The sequence below is a fragment of the Colius striatus genome, chromosome 13 (assembly GCF_028858725.1).
Source record: "Colius striatus isolate bColStr4 chromosome 13, bColStr4.1.hap1, whole genome shotgun sequence".
NCBI classification, from domain to species: Eukaryota; Metazoa; Chordata; class Aves; order Coliiformes; family Coliidae; genus Colius; species Colius striatus.
In genome coordinates, this window is record NC_084771.1 from 22323806 (window position 1) to 22347986 (window position 24181).

Below are 24181 nucleotides of genomic sequence, written 5' to 3' on the forward strand. Positions count from 1 at the left end.
GCTATTAAAAAAGCAAACTCCATACTGAAACTGACAAAATATGATTCACAATATTAGAAATGCAACTTGCTGTGAATTGCAGCTTCTTGGCTTGGTCAGATCAAGTTGCTCAACAGATGCTACAGATGCAGTCTTTTGCCATGATAACCAACGCTAATCTCAAAATGGAGAACTGTAGCAAAACATGTGTATGAGCTGCAGATTGGCTACATGTCCTAACTCCTCACTTCCATCAAATGTTCAGAATTGGGTCTGAAGCTTTGAGACAGCAATTTTGTTCCAGAAATAGTAGTGCCTGCAAAGCTGTATATTGAAATAACTGACATCAGTTAAGTAAGCTATAGGAAATCAGGAAATCGAATATGAAATGCTGCAGTTTGCAGCCAAAATGATTTGCAGGTGCAATTTACACCTGCAAAATTAAAAGCTGAGTTGATGTCATTTTAAAACCCAGGTCCTATCTGCACAAAATTGCATATGAGTGTTATTTCTAAGACTAAGCAATTTTGCATAAAAGAAAAATGACTCCTGGTTCTCAGGCAATATGTCATAGTCATGTTTTCTTTTACAGAAAACTAAATTCTGCTGAGTTTTTGTATATTTGTAAGTATTTTCTTTCTGTGGAATCACAGAATGGTTTGGCTTGGAAGGGATCTTGAAGATCATCTAGTGCCTCAGTCAGGTTTGCTCAAAGCCTCATCCAACCTGGCCTCAAAGTCTTCCAGGGATGAGGCAGCAGCAGTCTCTCTGGGCAACCTCTGCCAAGGTCTCACCACCCTTTCTTTATTGCACCTACTTTAAACCTCCCTTCTTTCAGCTTCAAGCCATTGTTCTGTCCCTATATGCCCTTGTAAAAAGTCCCTCTCTGGCTTTCTTGGAGGCCCCTGCAGGGACTGGAAGGCTGCTGTAAGGTCTCCTCAGAGTCTTCTCTTCTCCAGGCTGAACAACCCTGTCTTTGCAGGAGATGGGCACCAAACCTCTCATCATCTTTGTAGCCTCCTCTGGGCTCACTCCAGCAGCTGCAGGTTCTTCTGCTGGGGGCCCCAGAGTTGGATGCAGAACTCCAGGTGGGGTCTCACCAGAGCAGAGCAGAGGGGCACAATCCCCTCTCTCAGCCTGCTGACCATGCTGCTTTTGATGCAGCCCAGGATACGGTTGGCTTTCTAGGCTCAAGAGCACATTGATGGGTCATGTTGAGCTTCTTGTCAACCAACATCTCCCAATCCTTGTCTGCAGGGCTGCTCTCTGAAAGCACTCCTGGGATCGCAAAGCCTTTTCTCACAAACTAGAACAATAGGCTTTCTATATTATCACAAACCTCAGGAGGAAGACAGATGGGGCACACCCTCACCAGGCCCACAACACACACATACCACCATGGCTGAGGGCAGATGGGCAGTGAGGAGTGCTAGTCTGATAGATGTTTGGTCAGCATCCATCCCAGCTGACGTCAATCCTAGTTAGCGACCTTCCTCTACACAGCCACAGCTCCTTTGTTGGAGGTCATTGTTTGCAAATGTTTCCAGGCATTGAACGTCTTGGCAATATAGTGAGAGAGGGCCTTCCACAAAACACAGTCATGCTAGACGCTCTGGCACCCTGACTTAACCCCAAAGTTTGTCTGGAGTCAATTATGCTGACAATTCCATGTCTCCAGCCACGAAAAGCCCATCAGGATGAGCCTCTCCTGGGCTGCCATATATTCTGCAGAGGATGGTGTCAAGAATCAATACTGATTTTCATAATTACAGTGAAGCATGGAGAAGTGCTTCTTTATTGAAAAGAAAAAAAGGTGAAGCAATACTAGGCTAGTATCGCACTCAGTATTGAACAGTCATCAGAATAAAGAAAGAGGAAAGGCTGGCATTCAGTTTTGATTTCAAAGCAGGATATGTAGTCAAACTGTCCCTCTGTAAAACAGACATTATTCTGAAGCCACAGTTATATCCCCTGCTTGCAAACCTGCTGCTCTCATTCACTGTTACCATTATCAATTGGAGTACTAAACACCTTCCAAAGGGTTTGGCAAATCAGCATTCATGAGAAAGAAAGCAGCAAGCCCTTTTTTTTTTGTGGGTCAGGATTCTTCTTTGCACAAACGTGTCCCCATTAACTAAGATGTGCAACTCAATCCTGCTCCCTCATTCCTAAAAACTTCCATGACTGCAGCTGGGCTGACTGATGGACCAGAGGAGCTCAGTCTGTGCAGAGAGGGCAGGATCGTGCCCCATGCATTGTCTAGTGCCCTTTATTCCCCACACTGCACAGTTACCACCAGCCTGAGCAAAACACATTGGGTTGCATCCAGACATCCCTTTGGAGAGGCTCACCTGCAATAAATACTCTCTGACTGGGTAAAGCAGCCTTTACATGAAGTAAATTCTGTTAACCACACACACTTCACATCTTTATGTTCTTTTAGGCCCCTTTATCCTGGAACAAAACAAGAGAGTGGCTCAATTCAGCAGAGAATCCAAACCCTTCTGAAGGGGCCCAAAAGCAAGGAACAGTAAAAATTCGTTCCTGTTGGTTTGCTCAAATTCTCAACAATTTATTTTCAACAACTGTTATCACACCTTTTGTAAAGAGTCTTCCACATTTCTTGGTTGTATCAAGCTGAACAACCTCATTTTCCCTCACCAGCACAAGTTTGTGCAGGGTAATCCAGAGGGCTTCAGGTTAACCTCATGAAAAGGCAGAAACATATCTACATATTTAGATCTGCCTTTCATCAATTATCTAAAAGGGATGAATCAGTTTAAAAGTGTGTACGTGTGTCTATATATATATATATATATAAAATACCTTAGAGATTGCAGCTAAATATGTATCTACAGCTATATATCTATGTAAAAACATTTTCATCATGAGATACTAATTTTATTGCCACCTTGGCAGATTTGTTTCAGATTACAGACGTACATTTTCTCAAAGGAAAGGATTTATTGTTACCATAGAGCAATGCCTCTCAAAATTCTCTGCACCTGCTAATGTATGCAGCAAACAATGTGGCAAAATTACACAGCCCATATCATTTTTCCTTACATCTGACATCATCCCAACATACACAAATAAAACCTTTCCTTTAAATATTGCCAAAGGAAAAGGTTTAGTTAGTGGAGACAACACAATCGGAGAACCCTGGAGACATCCTAAATTTTATTCCTTCTCCTTCCAAGAACTTCACTATCTATTCAGTTAGTCATGAAAAAAGGGGCTGAAGCAGTCACCTAACAGCTCATCCAAACACCAGCAGCCCCTGTAAGCAGTGGTTGCACAATGGCGCCCTATTTAACTCTGCACCACCAGCCAAAAACAGTCAGTGGGCTACTGCAAGGCTTCACACTAAGAAGGCTAAAGCTTTCAGAGGACATGCGTGTTCATGTGGAGCAGAACCACTAATGCCCGTGTAGCTTATCTGAGCAGGGTAACGTGCTCCATGTCACACTTGCTTTAATGCACAGACAACAACTGTGCTGGCAGTTCAGAAACAAAAACAATAAAATCACAGCTTTCTCTCCTTCATACTGGTTTTTCAAACCGTTTTGAGTTCATTTTCCTTGACATCTCTAAAAGCAGTAAACATCCTGAACCCAGCCCTGGGCTTCTTGTTAACACACTGAGATCAGGGCCTGGCCCCTTATTTTTTTCATTTATCAATAAATCTCAGAGGTTAGCCAGAGTTCATGGGAACTCACACATTGCTACTTCTGCTGAAGCCACAAGGTTTGAATTGTTTCGAGAAAGGTGGTGTTTTGATTTTTCTGTAAAGCTCCTAGGAGCAACTGGCCGTTTTAACTGTTACCCAACCAAATGAGATGAACAGATTCCCCTACTTCCAGTGATGAGACACGCAGAAGTTTGTCTTTTTTGATCAAATGGAAAGAAGAAAAAAGAGACATTGCCCTCCCAGCCCTCTGTGCAATCCACCACTGTCCATCCTCTCCAGATCCTTAAATGGAATTAGCCTGTTGTGATTCAAGGTCCTTCATGGCATGCTTCCTCAGAAACTGGGCAGAGGGCAGGAATGGTCTGTGAGCCACTTCCCTAAAAAAGGGTTTCATCTTTCACCCAAATGCTCAGTTTGAGAGCACGTTTCAACTCTAGAGAATGCAGACAAAATATCCAATAGCCTTCTGCAAGTCACCCATATTCCTGCCCAAGAGTATAGCATTAAACCCTATCAAGCTCAGGCAGAGCTGAGACATGAACAATCCTGAAGCTGAATGCCTTTCTAAAATTGAAGTTCCTGCCTCTATTTGGATGAGGTATCTAAGCTGGAAGAAACTCTCCCATTAGCTTTGAGTCCGGTTAAATTCCTGTCTCACCCTGAAAACAGTTGTGCACAAAGTCTGCTGCAGTTGCCAGCAAGGCACTACAGTAACGTTCATCAAACCCAGAGGCAGCATACACATTTTTCAATACTGCTCATTGCAGCCACGTTTGTGGAAGATGCTTAATGCCAAAGATCTGCTTCTGAGGAGCTCCAACTGTGCATTATCTTTGCAAGGAGATATACATGGAGTAGGACAGATTGCTCAGTGTTATTACTATTGGATGTGTATTTGCCTTTCTGTTTCAATTAGATAAAGGAACTGCTTATCTATGCCCTCTGCTGAGGCTCAAGGCAGGTATTTTTTCTATTTACATCAGACAAGAGTATCAGCATTAGTGGTCAAGATAATAGCTGATGAAGGGCTTTACATGAACTAAGTGTATTTACAAAATGATGTGTTCAGTCACATAGAACACCTTTTCCTGTTAGGTGCAAACAAAAATTCCGGGCAGTCGCTGGCTTGGGCCACAATTACAACCAGAGATGCAAGGTCCTAGCGTCACAGCCCAGAGACTGTAAGGCTGCAGGTCACAGGCAGAGAGCTTGGTTTGACAGCTTCCCCCCAGATCTTCCACAGACCTCTCTTCCTAAAGAGGACAAAACTCCCACCAGCTTCCCTCCCCACATGAAATACAACAGATTTGAAGTGGACAACTGCAAGCCCAGACACAAGCCAGCTGTCCTGCTGGAGTGCTGTGTATCATGCCCAGGCAGCCCACGGCAGTCCCATCATACACTTCCTTTCTGGCAACAGGCACTTGTTAATGGCCACGTGTTTCTGAGTCTGTCTGATGTTGCTGTCCCTATTTAACCGCAGCAGGAAAAAGTGCACATGAAGGGCAGAGACTGCCTGCTGCAGGACACCAAAGCAGAACGAAGCTGGTGGGTTTGGCTCTGTAAAAGTCCCCAACTGTGTCCATGTCCTGTCTGCAACCACGAGCATGACCTCACTTTTGTCTCCCTTAAAAGCAGTATTTTCAGCAAGGTTGTGGTGTCTATCTGTAGGGATACCTCCCAGATGCCAGAAGCCTTTGACACATGCCAGTTTGCACCTGTGTGCTCATGCAGAGGGCAATTTCACTTCAGACACATTGTGCATGCACATGTGCAGCACATTTACACTGTGCACAGAGACAAATGGTTCGCATCTGCCCAAGGCTGCAGAGCTCCTGGGTGACCTTTCACAGTACTGCCTGCCTGTGTAATCCAGAACGCTGATAAGATACCACAAACTTAACTCTTGGGACCTTCTCTGGATATTGAAAGTTTGCATTTGGACTCAAGATCTGGCTGTTGGAGGTGGAAGACTCTGGACTCTCACCCAGAAGCATTTAGTTTGGGCTAATCGATGCAGGTTTCAGTCACTCACTCTTTGGGAGTGAGGTGAAAGCACAGCTGTTTTGCTACAAGCTCTTACGGAAAGTGAACTTCAACAAGCAGGTTTCCTGTTCAAAACCCACTTTTTTGTTTGGGCCCATCTTGGGTAAATCAGCGTGGCCCTGCGGTTGCTGGTGGGCTGCCAGCTCAGCCTTCTGAAGGATGGGACCCCACCCTTTTGCCCCTCTCCTCTCCACCCTTTCCATCCTGGTAACACAAGGAAAGCCTTTAAGAGATTATGCATCAAACTAACAATGCTCCACACAGGGATCCAGGAAACCCTATGTCCTATGCCACATGACCTTAAAGTCACGATCCTTCTGTTTCCCTTTCCAGCTATACAGGGCTTTCTACTTAGACCCAGACCTTTAGGAGAGATGAGCAACGATTGCTGTCACCAGCCTGGGAATGCTGCAGGCAGGCAAGGGCAGCCTCCCATGCAGCTGCAGTGTGCTCCTCAGAATATGCTGGCTGGCATGGCAGGAGGAAGACCCCAAGAACATACAACCTGCAGGTACACTGCTCTTGCACTACAGTTTAGACATAGATGCTGTTTTACAGCATCTGGCTGCTCACAACAGAGATCCTGCTGTCCCTTGACTAATGTAAACAAAAGGACAGCTTGCACAGCTGGGGCTGTAGTGTTTTGGTGCTGAGAAGTGTCACCCAAGAACACAGTTTATAGGACAGCTCTATCAGGAAGACCAGTGTGTAATCCTTGTCTCAGCAACTAGTATCAACCAGCAACTGGTACCACTGTAGTCATGGTTACAGCTCTTCAGCCATACTGCAAAACTTGAAATGGGGCAGGAATAAATTCCAAGGAAGAAGTTAAGGGTTTGGAAGCTTATAGCTTGTTTTTGTTAGTTAAGGGTGTGAGGCAGAGCTCAGGGTCAGTCGTGCACCGAATACTAGCACTGGATTTCAGAAATGATCCATTTCATTGTAAACTAGAACATGCAACCACATCAATTTTGATAGTTTAAAAAAACACCCACCAAACAAAAACCCCACAAAACTCTCAGCCCACCACAACACACACTGGCCTTGGACATGTACCAGTTTCAGAAAGACTGGTTTTTTTTAAACACTCATGAAGAATTCAGGACTCCAGCCAGGTGGGACTGAGGCTATCATTTTGATTACAGCTTCATCCTTTTAATCATGCAGCTGAAAAAAGCTTCCTTTGATTGACATGACAAAGTTTTGGTGGCACTTCTGTCGCAATGTCTCTGGATGTCTGCTGTATTTTGGGGTTGCAAATCAAAGAACTGTAACACCCACCCTGAGCATTTGTTCTCCTCTTTGTGACACTAGGAGATGCTGAGATTTGGAAGCCTGGGCCTCGTTCCAGGTCATCTCTAGGGTAGCCCTCAGCTCTATCTCCCAGCAGGAGCACGCCCTTTCCTTGTAAGTGACTGCTTTCACGCCAGCAGTGCAGGATGCAGGACTTGCGTAAAACCACAACCCAGCTGCATTGCCTAAATGCTGACCATGTGGGTGCAACACATTTGCCCTTTCACCCCCACATCTGGCACGCTATTTCCAGACCTAGCTGCATTTCCCCTTCCCTATCCTCCATAAACACCCTTTTTAAACTGCAACAGGATAGCTTTCTCTGCCTTTAACTGTACTATTGAGAGGAAGAGCACACAGTAGATCACAATGAGCTCCTGAGATTACTGCTTCAGGAACATAAAGATCCTCCATTGCTCTCAGACTACCCAACATTAGAAACCACCAGTCAGTCCCTGAGGTTGTAACGGGACTGTTTGATTGACTTCAACTTAATGTTGCCTTCAGAACTGACCATAGGTGTTTTCCTTCCAGGGAAGGCAAAGCATGGCCTCTAAAGACTACAGAGGATACCATCCTTGGCCACAGCCAGAGTGGTGAACAACATAAAAATTAATACACTGTAAAGAATCAAGACATGCTTTTCCTATATGCTACTTCTCACTCTACCATTAGATGTGTTTCAAGAGTCAATTAAGATTTATCACTTTCAATATCACTTTCAATCACTTTCATACTAGGAAGCTGAAGACTATTTAGCACGCCTCAAACCTTGGATGGTAAAACATTAACAGTAAAATCTACCATGTCTACACAGAGATATATAAAGGATGAAAGTTAATTAACAATGCTGAGTCCACTTTAAGACAAAGTATGTTAATGAAGACATATCAGAGAGACAATTTATAAAGAAGTTAAAAGGATGAATTTAAAAAGGTCAGCAAATTTATACAGCAAAAATTACTTGAATTCAGTGAAAACCTAACAAATACCACTGCCCTATTTCTGTGCAGAACAGGTCATTCTATCCCTCCCATTGCTCCTCTCCCCCCTCCAGCTCAGAAATGGGTATTTTGCACTCAAAATGAAAATATTAGTTTTATTAAGGGGTTTTTTTTAGATTTAGTTTTAGGCACTTCAGGGCTGAGATGTCAAAAAAAGTGATCAGGAATTTTTCTCAGGGCTCCTATTTGTGTCATATACTTGAGCAAATAGAAACATCACTGTAACTCCTAACGCTAAATACAGCTAAGTTGGCAGTGGTACAGGAAGACTTCCTATTTACTAAAATAGCAACATGTTAGACAAGAGAAGAGCTTAGAATGTCTAACTTCTATTAATCACTCAAAATTCTCCCTAAGTCCACCCTGGCTAAAAGGGAGGGACAGACATGGGTCATTTCAATGCTACCAGATCAAACAATCTTCCCTCTGGAGGGAAAAGGCAGTTTTTCACCCTGACTGCCACCATCTGTACCACAGCCCTCATGAACTGTAAAACCCCAGAGGCACCAGAAGCAGTTTTTCTGTCCAGTTTTTGTTTTTTTAATCCTTTCAGTTCCTATTTCCTCCCATTGTACAAGTGGAAATGCAGATTGTTTGCTTTGCCTAATGTTTGTCTGTGCCTGACTGTAGACCAGTGGGAAAAGAAAACGAAACAAAGGAACAAATTCAAACCCTTTCGCAAACACACATTTGAGTATCTACATTTGTGCACTATCAATATGTTCAGTTGATCAGATTACCACCCTTATAGAAAACACTTAGGGCTACTGCATGCTTGTGTAAGACTGGACTAGGGAATGATCTTTTGGGATTCTGAAATCTGCTCCCAAAGGGGTCATTCATGTTGTGATTAGCAAGATCAAGCAAAGCACTTTACAAATACCATGCTAGTCATGCTACAAAGAAAGGAGTTTTGTCTCCTATTTATTTGAAAGAGGCAGTGTCTGCAGCAGAACATCCCATGTCATCTGCATCTCCACGATCATTTGGAGGGAAGTACCAATTCCCGTGGCTTCTCCTTATTCGGCTAACATGCAAACATGATGCTTTAGATATCCTATTGCTATGTGAAGCTTCAGAACAATGTGAACAAAGTACAAGAAGGAAGATCAGGAGCATTCCTCTTGGGGCAGGTAAAAACAGGGTAGCCCTTGGTGGATAATAGTGAGAAGTTGAGCGCTGCAGCACACGGTCAGTGCTGGCTGGGGATACACAGGGTTACCGAAGGAGCAGCTACTCCTGGTGGTTAACAAGACTCTCACTGACTTTAACCTGGCCCAACCTATATCTGCAGCTGGAGATAATTCAGGAAGGTCTGAGAGGAAGAAAAGATAAGAACTGAAGTTCCAGCTGTCCTCTGTTCAGAAAGTCATCCAAGTGCTTGACTTTAGAGGTAAGTGCAAAGTCCCTGAATGGGAGCTGCTACCAGCAAGGAAAGAAAAGCAAACATTTTGGGGCCATATGTGAGTCAAGAGAGTAACTCTGACAGCAGCACAATGAATGGGTGGAAGTCTGAAAAGCAGGCTGTGCAGTTATCCCCTTTTCCTCACACTTCATTTATTGGGACATAAAACCTGATTTCTTTGAGCCTAAACTTCAATATTTGCACAAATAACAGTTTCAACAGCCTTGCTATTCATCCTGGGCTTTGGCATTTGTCATGCCTCTTAACATCTGTTGAAACACACTGTTGGGTTTCCATCCTCAGACACCCCATCACAGCTTGCTGCCCCTGCCAGGCGTGCAGAGGCTTTGCAGACACGGGTGGCTTACTTCTTTTAATGGGTGTTCTGCCTTGAGAATGCCTGGGCTAGTGGGTCTGTGGAGACCCAGCTGCCCAGTTCAGGGTGGTGGGGATGCAGGGTAGCAGGGATGAGGGGTGTTTGCGGCCCCATGGCTCTTCTTGCTGTGAGCAGGAGTGTTGAGACAGCCCTGGAACAGAGTCAGTCCTGCTCAGTGCCTGGGGAGCCCGGCAGTGATTTATGACAGCAAAGGTCTGCCACGCTGAAAGTCTATTCATCCAGAAAAATAAACAGTTTAAGAAAGTATCCCCAGCTTTCAGAAGACTCACTCTGCAGACCAGGGGCTGCCGAGTAGTTAAGTGTAGGAAGAGGTACAAATCCCTCCACCTCAGTGAATTTTCACTGCCTGACTCATGCCTCCGTCTACAGAAACACAGGGCACTAGAGAAAATCTACACGCAGCACATCTCTGCTGGATGAAGTCACAAGCAGTTAAATGTGTTCCACCAGCCCCATCCTGCTGAAAGGAAGTTGGGGCTGGACTGTAGGAGCTCAGCTGATGGGTGGCCTAACTGTCAGAGCAGCAATCCCTCAAAGGAAGGGTTTTTGGCTTACCATCACTATGAAGCTCTGAAGGTCAAGCTGCACACAGCAATTACAAACCTCATGTTATGAAAGTCATGTTTAAGTAATGCAACCTTCCCAGATACATGCTAATAAAGGCTTTATTAGCCTTCTACCTCACCTAAACATAACTTTGCATGCACATTAAGCTCTCAGCAATTACATCACTGAATTTTAAAAAGCCCTTCATCATTCCTGTGTACAGTAAGTGTAAAACAGTTGGATTTTCTCTTCCATCTAATGCAGAACATGGACAAGGTTCTCTATGGGTTACAATTTTGTTGCTGTTTTTTTCCAAAAGCCTTTAAAGCAGGTAGAGTACACAGCTTGGACTACCAATTCCCACCTAGGTGATAAGAACTACAACCACCTTAAAGGTGATTTACTTTTTTCATTCCAACTTGGCTGGTGTTTTTCTCACAGGGGTTGCAATGCCATGGGGGTATGCATCTCTCTGCAGATGGCAGTGTGAGAGAGCACATGTGGTACTGCATGGGACAGAGCAGTTTGGCCTTATATGGGTTTCTCTTGGGGTCTTTGGGCTTTTCCTTTAATAATCCATGGCAAATATCCTCCCTACAACTCTTTTCATCTGAGGTGAATCCCAAAGTCAAAAACTCTTCTGAGTGCTGTTGAGTTCAGCAGATCTGAGGTTTGCCTTGGGAAAGGTCATTTTTTTTCCCCCCACATACATAGAAAAGCCTTCACAGAGCATTTAGCTGAGGAAAAAAGAGAATCTACTCTCAGAGCCTTTTCATTTGGCTCCATTTAATGTGTCCTCTCCAAAAATAAAAAGGGAGCTATTGGACACAATTAGTCTGTGAGAAAATATATCAGTGTCCAGATTTCTGAATGAGCTCTGTAAAGAGATGAACTACATGGCACTGATCTCACAGCAGCAGTCAGTTCCTATTTCCTTCCAAAATCCTATTGGCCAGATGGTCCACAAAACTCAAGGGAAAATTACTTAAACGTTTGGAAAGGTTTTCAGTATTAAGCTGGTCTCCAAAATGAAACCAGACTACTCTTCTAATTATTCTTTAAAGTATACCTTGCCTTTTTAATTCAATTAAGAAGGATCAGTGCTTCCAAATTCACCTTCCTAAAGCAAAAATGAATTAGAGAAGAGGCTTGGTGATATTTTTCTGTAAACTGATCTAATCAGCATCATACAGCAGAAGCCTGGCTGGCAAAGGTTCTCCTCTCAAGTAAACTGTAGGTCAGATGTGTGGTAACAGTTCCTGAACAGCTACAAGCAATTACTGTTCAACACTCTATCTTCCAATTTTCTGTGTTACTTGTAGGAATTGAAGTCAATCACAGCAGAGAAATGAACAGTGAGCTCTTGAGAGGCAAAAAAATTAAACACACCCCTGCAGAATAATTTGAAGAAAATGGCTAAACACATTACAGCTGAAGGACGCAGAGCCTTAAGCAACGTAGACTAGCACAATTACCAGCATGTATGAAGCAAAGGCAGCAGCTAACCAGTGGAACAATTGGTCACAAAAGGGACCGAGAGTTTCCTGCAATTAACCACTGAATAGCTTTACCAGACTTTGAAACTCTCATCTTTTTGCCTTGCCCTATTTAAACAACCCAAGGTCATTTTGTACAGTGTAAGGTGAAGCAGTGCACTGTATAGTGAGCTATGCATTTGGGTAAAACAAATGCAGAGCCCCAGGACAAGCTGGGGAACCCCCTGCTCTCCTCTGAGGCACTGCTGGCTATGCTCCCAAGCAGTTCCCTGCAGGACTTCCCACCAACGGCTACTGCTGGTTTCTCCTTACACTTGGGTTCTTGAACGCAGTTCTGGATCCACCAATGTCAACAGTAGTTTCTGCTGTTGAATATGTTGGATGTGAACTTGACCCATAAAAGGTCACATTTCTCAAACAGAACAAATCTCACTTTGCACCAAGTTTTCCACTGAAGAAGTGTGCATACTCAATGCTTCCTGTACTGGAAAAATACATCTCATAGCAGAGAACCTACCTCCCAGTGCTTTGTGTTGCCTTCTGGTTTCTGAACTTTCAGGTTCAGAGGGACACGGGATTACAGGGAGTTGCAAGCTTTCCTCTACTACCAAAGACAGAAGCCTAGGCAGGTTCCTTAAGAAAACAAGGTGTACGTGATTGCACTGCCCTTGCTTCCAACCATGTTTTAGCCTGTCAGTCTACTTCAACCCAAACTCACAGAGGTCTCAAAGATGACTCAATTCCTGTGTGCTTTGTGAAAATCAGACACAGAGACACCTCCATTCCTGAAGAGGAGGGCTTCTTCTTGTGATTCAGTCTCCAACCTAGTTCTCATTTTCCAAGCTCTGAATCCTATCTGCTTCCTTTACCTTATACTGGCAACAGCCTGTATAACCAGCTGCATCATATCACAGGGCAGCTGTCAAGAAAGACAGACACAAAACAAAACAGCAAAACAACCTAGACATTCCACAAGGCATCCAGTGAATGCCAGCAGCCTCCTGAAGTAGCATGGAGCAGCAAGCAACTGAAGTCTGGTTTACTTATATAATGTAAGCTTTGAAACCAGCAGCTCTGCTTTAACATCTTTGAGTTGCATTCACCTTAAAACTTAAAGTTGAACCATCCACAAGTTTCAAAATAATTTCCTGTTGCAGCTTTTTTGCATATGCTGTCATCCACACCCTATGCCAAAATACACCACCAACAGCTCATTGCTCAGGAGGACAAATCAGGTTATGTGCCAGAGGAAATGTTGCAAGGTCAGCTGAAACTCTCTGGCAATACCAATGCACATATCCAAATCACAGACATTTAAATAACTGGGTCTCTATTTCCATGTCTTAAAAAAAACTAAAATCAAAGAGCATATGAAAACATCATAGCAGAGAACCTACCTCCCAGTGCTTTGTATTGCCTTCTGGTTTCTCAACTTTTAGGTTCAGAGGGACACGGGATTACAGGGAGTTGCAAGCTTTCCTCTACTACCAGACAGAAGCGTAGGCAGGTTCCTTAAGAAAACAAGGTGTACGTGATTGTGCTGCCCTTGCTTCCAACCGTGTTTTAACCTGTCAGCCTACTTCAACCCAAACTGACAGACAGAAGTCTCAAAGATGACTCAATTCCTGCATGCTTTGTGAAAATCAGACACCCTCATTCCTGGAGAGGAGGGCTCCAGAGTGGGCTCCGTGGCTTCCTACCAGACGCTGCCTGCCAGCTGGCAGCCCAGGGAGCGTGCAGCAATCTGCAGTCAGCCATGGCACAGGCCACTGCTTGCCCAGAGGGCAACTGTTAGCCACAGGCAGCAACTGCTGCAGGGTCAGATGAGAGGGGTGTAAGAAGTAAGCAAGGGCCACGAGTGTATGTGCTAGCAGAGATCCTAAAGGACTCAGCAAAGGAACTGGGACTGCTGAGGTCAGAGATGGAACTGGGTAAGAAAGGGCATATTTGCAAGCAATTGCATTTTGTCAGTTTTCCTGCAAAACTCAGGAAGTTTAAACAACTCTGGAATTTTCCTTGATAGGCAAACCCATCTCTCACCAGTGCTTGTAGGCCACTGTCCTCTAGTTTTAGCATTAACATTGCAAAAGTGGTTTTACGTTTGCATTACCGAGGCTTACAGAAAACAGGTATTTTTGACATCTTTGCACAAGAAAACAACTATATTCAGTAACAGAAGAGTTACAGAATACTAAATACCTAATCAGAAGAGGCTCTGAAAATAGTCACTGAGCCACCTTTAGGGATTGGCTCCCCAGCACAGGTTCTTATTTGCCATTTGCTCTGTAATCAAATGAATGCAAGATGAGCATAAAGCACTAGCATGCTACTGTTAGCATTTTATATCCTCTCTGAATAGGTGAAACAAATGACATCATGTGCAAAGGACTGGAAAAAAACAGGTTCCAAATAATTATTTTTAAAGACCTGGTTTGCACACGTGGTTTGACCCAGCTTAATTAGAAACGTATTTCCAGCTCAAATTTGCTAAATGGGGACACGCTCACTGGCTGCATCAATTTTGTTCATAATTTTCTTTTCATTAATCCAGCCACACTGTGGACATCATTTTCCAAAATACTTATTTTTCAACACTCCATCTCTGTCTGTGCAGTTTCACAGTGGCTTTAACAGAAGAAGAGTGAGATTAACACCGAATTCTTTGCAAATTCACATTTCTTTCTGTTACCAGTTTTTTCTTCCTTTTTTAAGAGAATCTGGTTCAGTAAAGCCAGCAATCCACACTCATTAAAAAGCTGCCTGGTGTAAACTTAATATTCAAACATCTCACGATCCAATGAGAACAGGAGCTTTATCACTAACTGGGGCAGTAAATGTCCACAGCCAGGGGTGGGTCCAGCTAGTGGTTTTGCCTTCTCAGCAGCCATATGCGAGAACATGTTTCTGTGGCAAAGCAGCAACCTTCTACCTGCTAAAGCTTCCTTTTGTTTGTGCCAAGAAAAAAAAAAGAGAGTCGAGAATATTAACGTAAGAAACTATTTTCTGCCAAACCTCAAGAGAGCTGTTGTGCTTCATCACCAGCTCCAGGCACACACCCCACTACGTAAGGACACCAGCATCCAGGCAACCAGTCCAGAGCACGCGGGCTGGAAACGTGAAGCCTGGGAAGCGTCTGGGCAGCGAGGAACAGCTGCGCTGCTGGCAGCCACGGATATGGCACACGGCGCGGCGGGGAGGATGATGGGATTCAGGTACACCAGATGATGCACAGGGCTTGCTAATAAGGGTTTCTTCAGTCAGTGCTGATGCCTCCTCGGAAGCCAGGACGGGCTGGACGTGGCTTATCAGATCATAACCAGTTCCTGGAAACATACCTAAAGAACCGTGCAGTCAGCAGCCTGCCCCACGGTGAGGAAAAATGCAGAACCAGCGGCTTCCCCCTTTCTCCTTCTGGTCATGCTCCCAGTTTTCTAAGGAGACCCCTGGGAATGAAAACATCAGGCCATCTCTGGGGACTTTTCAGATCACACAATGACTATAGACAGTGGGCAGCTTAGATAACAGGACACTGCACAATGACATTCATACTACTTGCTTGGCAACAAAGGAAGGAAAACCCACTGTTGGCATATGCTCCCGTAATCTGAGGGAACAACCAACCACTCTGGAGGTTTAGGCAGCACTTACACATAAGATTCAACCAGCCAGGCTCCCCATTAATAATCACTGTTTATATAGCTCAGTGTCATCTCCACCCCAAAGTGCGCTGGTGCCTACAATCCCCATCCAGCCCTGGTCGGGCTCCTGTGGGAAGGCTCAGCACTGCCTCCATGGCCAGGTCAGCAGAGGTCAAGGCTGTCAGAGTTGGACTTGAAGGCCATCTCTAATGTAAAAAATTACTCTAATGTTAATAACATCAGAAAGATGTCTGTCAAAACTCTGTAATGCAAACAATGCAGGGATACAGCAACCACAGAAAGCCAAATTTAATCTACTCATTATGACATTCAAGCCCCATCTGTGTGACACAGGACAAATGCCACACAAGCTCCAAGCATCACTCAGGGCTGATAAGGCTATTGTCTTTCGTTCCTGGTCAAAGAACTGTGAATTTGGCAGAAGCAAGAAGCCAAATGATATCATGCACCCTAACCAAGAATTTGCTGTGACTATTTGAAACAGCCTCACAAATGCACTAGGTGCTTTGCAAACATACACAGAAACCTGATCCCTCGTGCATGTGGAGATCCCTGTGCCAACAAGGAAATACTCTTAACTCCAACATGCAAGTGGGGACAGAGGCCAAGCCTTCCACCAGCTGGGTATCTAAAAGCCAACATGATGCAAAGAAAGGAAGAGAGGAACATTGGAAAGGGTGAATCCTGAATTCTCTCTAACCTTTATTCTCCAGCCTGTGGGATCAGAGACCTGAGTTTCCAGCCTTTGTTTTACAGCTTCCCCTACACAAAACAGTTCTGACTGAAATTTTTCAAGTCTCCAAAAGAAGGGAAAGTCAGTGCATCTCTTTATTCTTTCATTCCTTCTCCACTTTCAGGCATATTTATGGAGAGCAGGCTACAATACATGTGGCTTCTCCAGATGCAACCTCTTTTTTTCTGCCAAGGAAACTGTCCCATTTGGGCATTGAGCAATCTGCTGTGCCCTAGGCACGTACACACCTACTCGACAGCATGTGAACCGGGAGCTCCACACATTTGGGAAACGTCAGACCTACTTAGGCTGATCTGCACATGCACAAAAAGCCCAATGTATCCTGAGAGCACCACATGTACTGGCACGTACCACCTCTGCCACGTCCAAGTTGTCCCAGGCTTCACAACTGCTGGGTTCAATGGGCAAACCCTATGCCTCAAGTGTTAATGTGCCTGCCTGCGAAATTTGGCAATCTTCCACTGGCAGAGATGACAGAACATATTCTGCTGTCTCTGGAAACAGCTCATCCTTCATGAAAAAGGAATCACACAAGGAGGAATGGTCTGGTGCGCCCAAGTCACGCGCTTGGTATTGCGTGTCCTCTTCTGCGGGTCAAAATGCACACACAGGTCCAGTTCCCACCATCAGCAACTGATGAAAAACTGAAAGACTTCACCACAGCAATTTGGTTGGCAGAGCAGGAGGGATACATTGGTCCACAATACCTAAACTCTACCCTCTATATTAATAACAGGCAATCGGGTATCTGCTGATACAATTGGGCTTCTGGGAGCAGAACATTTGCAAGAAGCCTGTTACAATGAATATTTCATGTTAGACTGGAAAAAGCAAATATCAAATCATTTTTTTTTCCCTGGCTCTTCCCTTTTTCCTTATAACAAGACAACATCCTGGACAATCTGTGTAAATAATACATTTGAGAGTCCATTATCTAAGCAATACACATATTTATTTTATGTCGGTATTGTTGCATATTTTAGTATAATTGTTTCTAGGTTTAAAACAGTAAAACAAGAGTAGACAAATCTACTACAGTAGAAATAATCAGTAAATTGGTTAGTCTTTTAAGACTAGGAAAAACCCATGCTAAAGTTTAGCAAAATAAACATGAAAGAGAGAAAATTCCTCAGCTTCAGTACAATAAATATTTTCAGAAGGCCACCACATATTTCTCTTGCACCCTTTTCCTCACACTGTTCATAACAGAAATACAAGAAAAAAAAAAGGCATCCAAAGTGCTTATGTCACATGTAGCAACTGCACAACCACAGAGTCAGAAAATGGAATTCAGTCAATTCCAGTATTCAGTAAAGCTCAACGTCAGTATTTTGCCAACTGGTCTCGCTTTGGGCTGTAAACACCCCTCACAGAATGGAAAGTCACAAGAATTCACATTAATATTCATTAATATTTATTCTGGTAATGCCAAATTATTTCAGTATGACAGTGCTTTTTTTCCCTGAGTATGCAGGACTAACGACAACGTATGAAATATAAACATCCTGCTAAACCGAAACGTATGTTCAACCAAAGCAAACGAAACGCAACGTTTTGATGTTCCCGAAACAAAGCTCAAAAATGAAAGCCAACTCCTGGCTTTAAATTTTCCCCACTAACGTTTCTGTTGAACTCAACGTGTTTTGATTGAAATGAAACTGTTTTCAAACAGCATGTTGTTCTATAAGTGGCTGCTAACCAATTCTCACAAATCGCCTCTGTAACTACACTAATTCCTCCTAACCAGAGTCCCGAGACACTTCACAAAAACAAGGACTGCCTCCATTTTAATAGCTACAGTCATAAGGAGAGCTCCATTTCCAGAATATTCATGTGTTTTTGAGCAATGATGAGAAGCAGAGGCAAGAGAAAAAAAGCTAGATCTCCTAAACTTCAGCTGCCCACATCAACCCCTCTCTTACCTTTATGAAAAAGCATCTTTCTTACATGATGGGAGCACCTAAAAGCACTGCCACAGCCCACATGCTAGCTATTATATATTGGCTAAATAACATTACTCGTGTGGGGCACTGAAAAGGCCACAGTCTGCTACAAAGTACATCTTCTGGATTGTTTTCTCCCTAAAATAATAGTTTTGTGTTTTCATGGAGAGAAAGAAGGTGATGGGAAGAAATGACCTTTGAAAAAGTTCTTCTAAAGCAAATCTTAAAAACCTTTCAGGAATCCCACAAAGTCAGTAGGTTACAAGGGCAGGCTTGTAACATACAAGGGCTTTAAAAAATAATAAAAAAGAGTATAATATAAGCAGCTGAAAAACAGTTTCTTCTTTAATTTTATTCCCAAGATCCATATTCACAAATCTGAGCAAGCCAAGAAAATTACCGCTGGCTAGCAGCCTGGGAACAGCTGAATACCAGACAGAAGCAGCATCATTTTATCACATTTATGGATTTTACAATGGAAATTCGACATTACAATTTAAAATTACTTACTGGAAATTTCATTATGATGGGACAAGAGGCTGACCTGCACCTTCATCTACTGACCAGGCAAGCTATTTGACCCCAGCTGACAATGGAAATGGACACATTTCCCCACAAATGCCTTGGAAGGGCAAGATTAACAATTGTCCCACCAGATTTTGATGCCCACCATCCAGGCAGCTGCAATCTGAATAGCTGTGCTACCGTCAGACCCAGCTGTGTGGGACTTGGAAGCCAGCAGGAAGATCAGGGCTGGGCCGATCACAGCTGTCCTGCAGAGTACTGGAGTTGCGATGCCCCAGGAAACACAGAGCAGCATTCTGACAGAGCCCTGCGTGGATCCACATGGCACCGGGAGACATCACGAGATGTGCTGTCTGGAGGAGCTCTTCCCAGCAGCAAGCACAAGGACTATTTTGTTAGTGGCAGTGGTTCTGTTGGCCAGTTGTCTTGACTACCCCTCTCCTCCTATGCTCTGCATCTCATGTAGCCTGTGGCTGGAATCTGTTACATGCAGGTAATCAGAGAGACGAGCTGCAGCAATCATCGACGGCCACTGACCATGCCAGGGTAAAGCTCTGGGAACAGCCCTCATGTCTCAGTACTTCCCATCTCCAGTGCCAGAAGTCTCCCTGCCTGATTCAGCAGACTTTTGTGCAACCTTTACACAGATGTAAATCACCATGTGGTTTGCAGGACCGCAGATTACCAAGGCTCATGACCTGATCCCAATAAGAACTAAACCAAATTCTTTAACTTCTGTTTGCTTCAGAAAAGCAACACAACAAAGGGCTTGCTACTGCCACAAAAGCATGGCAGTGCTTCTAGCTGCTCCTGGATGGCCTTTATAGCATAAAAGTTGGATTAGCAAGTGCTGAGCTGTAGCTGCAACTGATTCTTACAGTGTTGTTTAATGACATGCTTGCTCTCGTGCAAGTCAGACTGACTAGAAGTTAATGCAAGTTTACCTCTGTAGTGAAGATACACAGCACAGTAGAATGAAGTATAGATGCATTTTGCAGTTCAAGAAAAACAACATCCATTCAGATTGGGTACTGGAGAAGACAGAGAGATATGAGGTGGGGAAGAAAGAGGTAGGACAGAGTTCAACCATGCCCAAGCTCCTAGCCACAGTGCCAATGCAGCAAATACCCTAGCAAGAGATTTCAGAGCTCAGCCTGCTGAGGTGAGACAGGAGCTGAAGTGAACAGCTTTGCAACAGTCCCACTGTGCACAAACACTGGTCTGTGCATGCTGAAAATGCTGTACTATGTCCAACCCATGGAAAATACTGATCTATTGCAGATCTCAATGGGAGAATTTGCCTCTTTGAGGACTGGCATTGCTGCTGCTGGATTTCTCAGTGACACCAGTAACAAAGCATTAACTGTTACAGGATTACTGGAGACCTCACTCGACACATGGCTAAAAAGCCTCCTTCAGAACAGGATCACAATTTAGATTTCTAAAACATACTCCATGTGGTTCCCAGGGTCTCATCCTGCAGGACTTAACGTTTGGCTCAACATAACAAACTTGATGAATACTTGAAGAACAAAGTATAATGCACTATAACAGATGATTCTTGTACAAAAATACGGGTTCCTCGGGCATAAACACATTCAAACGCATTCTTATGAAAAACACCTGAAGACTGGCCATAAAACTGAAGAGAATGTTTGCTGCTGGTGACACAATAGTAATGTCTTGCCTACACAGGCAGTGGGGAAGGACAGAGGAGCAGAACACACTCTGCACAGCTTTTTAGACCAGATTACCACACTGTCAAGCTTAAAGCACCAAAGGTTGGATACTTCATGTATCCATGGAGTATACACAACAATTATAACAATAATAATAATAAATGACAAGCAGACTTCCAATATTTTTAGGAAATCAACTGATGTTTCTTTTACTATGCTCTGCTAGCATGCTACATTTTCTGTGCTTTAAAGTAATATCCCACCATTCATTCATGAACTCCAATAACTCATTATACAGCTGCAAGGTTTTTCAGACTGCAAATAGACAATTTCTTTCAAGTTTTTTTTTTTCCTCAACCTCACTGATTTATTTTGAAGAAGAGAAAACATATACAATGAAATACTTCTGAGGTCAGGTATTGGAGAACTTGGGTGTGCAAAGCACTGGTCACTGTGTTGTGTATCTTCATGTAGGCATGATTCTGGACAACGCTGAGTAGACAGGAGTATTGAAATCCATGTCACTAGTGAGGTGATTAAAGTGTAGCTAAGTACTTGATCAGGGAATGAAGAGCTTGAACTGTTTCCTACCCTGCTTGTATTACCACCAGTGCATTTTTAGCATCTTACCTTCAAAATAGCATGTCTCAGTGCCAACATCTGAAGTGTTACGCAACATGAGCTCAAAATACCATCAGTTTAGGATGAAAATGCATTGCACTCTCCCATGTGGACATTCAGGTCCAAAACATGGACGAGCTGGAAGTGTCAGGTCTGCCAACAAATTATTTGCAAGGATTTTACTACTCCCTAATGGCTGATATATGGCACATCTAATTATTGTACATTGCTTTGCTCAGTCAAAGAACCTTTATTGTATAGAAACACCCCAGAGCTGAGAGGTTTTTCACATCCTTACTCTTCTATTTTTGATAAACTAGTCCTACCACTTAAGAATCTTAATTGAGTTCTTCTGAAATATTCACTAACTGGAACCAGGACTTCACAGTTTGCTAATTAATTTCGCATGTATGACCCATTACTTTAAATTCCAGCGAGACTACAGTTTGGCATTGCCATGCAAATAAGCTGGGAAGCCAAGATTAAAAAAAGCCCAACCCAAACTGACACACCCAAAGCCACGAAAACCACACCGCACCTCTCTCCCCTAAAACACTGCTCCTGGCTCTGACAACCAACCAGACACAATACATTATTTCAAATGAAAGCCATTCCCCCTGCTTTTGTATTCTCCAAGTCAGTCATTCACAATAATGATAGGCTGGAGTGATGGTAGGCATGTTCTGTCCACTGAGACTCACGTGTCCTATACTCAAATCGAGACTGGAAGAGACCTCTGGGAAGATACAGTCCCACCTTATTTTGAAAGCAGAGCCTAAAGTTAGGTTGCCCAAGACAATGTCAAACAGCCTCAAGGTATTTCCAAGTAAGGGTGACTCCACCAGCACCCTGGGAAAACTATTGCAATGTTGACATGTTCTTACAGTAACAATTCTTTTTCTGACACACAGATGAAATTTCCCCTGAGCAACCTACGCCTGCTTCCTCTTGTCCTCTGCATCCCTGTACTCACATCTTCCATACAAGCCATCGTTGAAGCACTCAGAGGCTATGACTAGATTGCTCTTAGTCTTCTCTTCCCTGGGTTGAAAAAAAATCCAATTCCTTCAGCCTCTCCTTCTTCATGCAGTTTGCCCTTGTTGCTGCAAGTGTGCACTGCCAACTTCACATCCTTTCTGATGAGAGAGAAAAAGAACCGACACGGTGGTGTGGAAGCTTTAGAAGGACACAGACACGTATGAGAGTGTATTTAGGAGTTAAAGGCAACCGAGAGAAGAGACATAAGTTAAATACCTAAACACCAAATCACGCCTCTCTAGTGCATTAATGATATTAGAGCCATATACACTAAGTTTTCAAGGCAACTCAATCAGAAGCATGACAGCATTTCAGATCTTATGACAATGGTAGTAGCACATTAAGTTCAGACTTATTCCTGAAAGAGATCCGTGTTGTCAGGATTAGCAGACAATGTCCATTATTTGTTTGCACTGCTGAACCAAGGATCTACACAATGAGTTGCTGACACCATCTAGTACACTGCAGCAATACTTATTTATACACTGCTGTCTACAATAATTAGCTAGCTTTTCATGGGGACAGAATAATCAGCTGTGCTACTAAAAACCCAAGTAAAGAAAATGAACAGACAAATAAGCACTTCTACAACTGCTAGCGAAACAGAAAGCAGCATTTTGTCATTTCCATGAAGAGCAACTGATTCCCCTAATTGACTCATCTAAATCTCAGTGCCTCAAAGGCTATGATTAGCCTGAAAACTGTAACTGACCATAAATGATAACAGAATATCCCGAGACAACGTGACATTTGTAACATCTCTGTAGCAGTTTGGAGACTCTGAAATCACATTTCAGCCCTGAGACACCTTCTTCAGAAGGTGGCTACTTTTTACCCACCCCCAAAAGAAACAGCTCATAAAGTTTTCAGTTTATACATGTTCACCTTCTGGATCACACTGAACTGTAAGGTTTATTAAACTTTACTTTCCAGTAACTGCCTAAGGTGCTACCATCAATTAAGGTTTTCAATACAGTTCACAGAGTTCAATACTTCATAACTTAGCACAGTCTTGTGACTCTCTCCATGCAGTACCAAGTGTCAGAAAAAACATGCTACTCCTCCCATCCCTCCCAACTTGCTGTTACCTCAGTCACTTAGTCAATGAAATGAATTATGAAGAACTTAGCAGACCTTCAAATTAAGAGAAACTGAAAAGTCATATTTATGCTTCACTACGCTCCTGCCACTGTACATCAACAGCAGAGTAACTAATAACTCACTCCAACAACTGAAGCACAATTCAATGCCAAGAAGCTGCTGTATTAAAAACAAAACCCAAACAAAAAACGCATCAAAACACTTCCTTACTCAGATCTGCTTCCTTTTTGTATCCAGAGTCTTATGTGACTACATAGAAATAGAAATATTAGCTGTGCACAGCCACTACAGGAAGGCAGAGCTGCTTCCACCCTCTGCTAAGCCCCAGCAACAGCCCTGCTGTGTCTTCATCAGCTGCATGACCAGGAAGTCACTGCTTCCCTTTTGATTCTCACAGACCCAAACCAGAGCACGTCTCTCAAGTTCCTTGTGCCCCTAGACTCCACTAAAGATACAACCATTTTGCACATACAGCAGCCACAAATCTATCAATGGTTAATTACCAGCCTGCCAGATCATACTCCAAAAAATGTTGGCTCCTGGAATGTGCCAAGGAAAATGACTTCTCAATCCCTACACCGCTCAAAAATGCTAGCCCCAGGAGAAGGATAATCCACATCATTAAGAGAAAGGAAGTCAAAAGCCCCAGTCAGGTGCCTCTCAACATCAGAAAACAAGCAGATTGCACAGATGCTGCCGATGACCTCGTCTGGCCCATGACAACTTTTTTAGAGGTATGAGGACTCTCAGAGCACAGCTGAATGAATCGGATTAGGAGCAAATCCTCTTTATCTTGACAACTGAAAAACCGAAACAACTGTAAACTCAGCACCACAGTCTTCTCCAGAGATCAAGAGCAAATGTCTGACCCAAATGCTTAAAAAATGGCACCCATTTTCAGTTGCTCCATGCCTCCCTCTCCCCATTCACCCATTAGAAAAATTACTTGAAGACTGAAAAGTGGAAAATGCACTAATAGGCTCCTGATGAAGACACATCACTCA

At 43.5% G+C, this 24181-nt stretch overlaps 1 protein-coding gene across 4 annotated transcripts in view; it reads right to left on the reverse strand.

The window, feature by feature from the left end:
• The window catches only part of LOC104549922 (mitogen-activated protein kinase kinase kinase kinase 4), a 101317-nt gene that overhangs the window by 68917 nt on the left and 8219 nt on the right, over positions 1–24181 (reverse strand). The gene's annotated exons all lie outside the window — the stretch shown is intronic.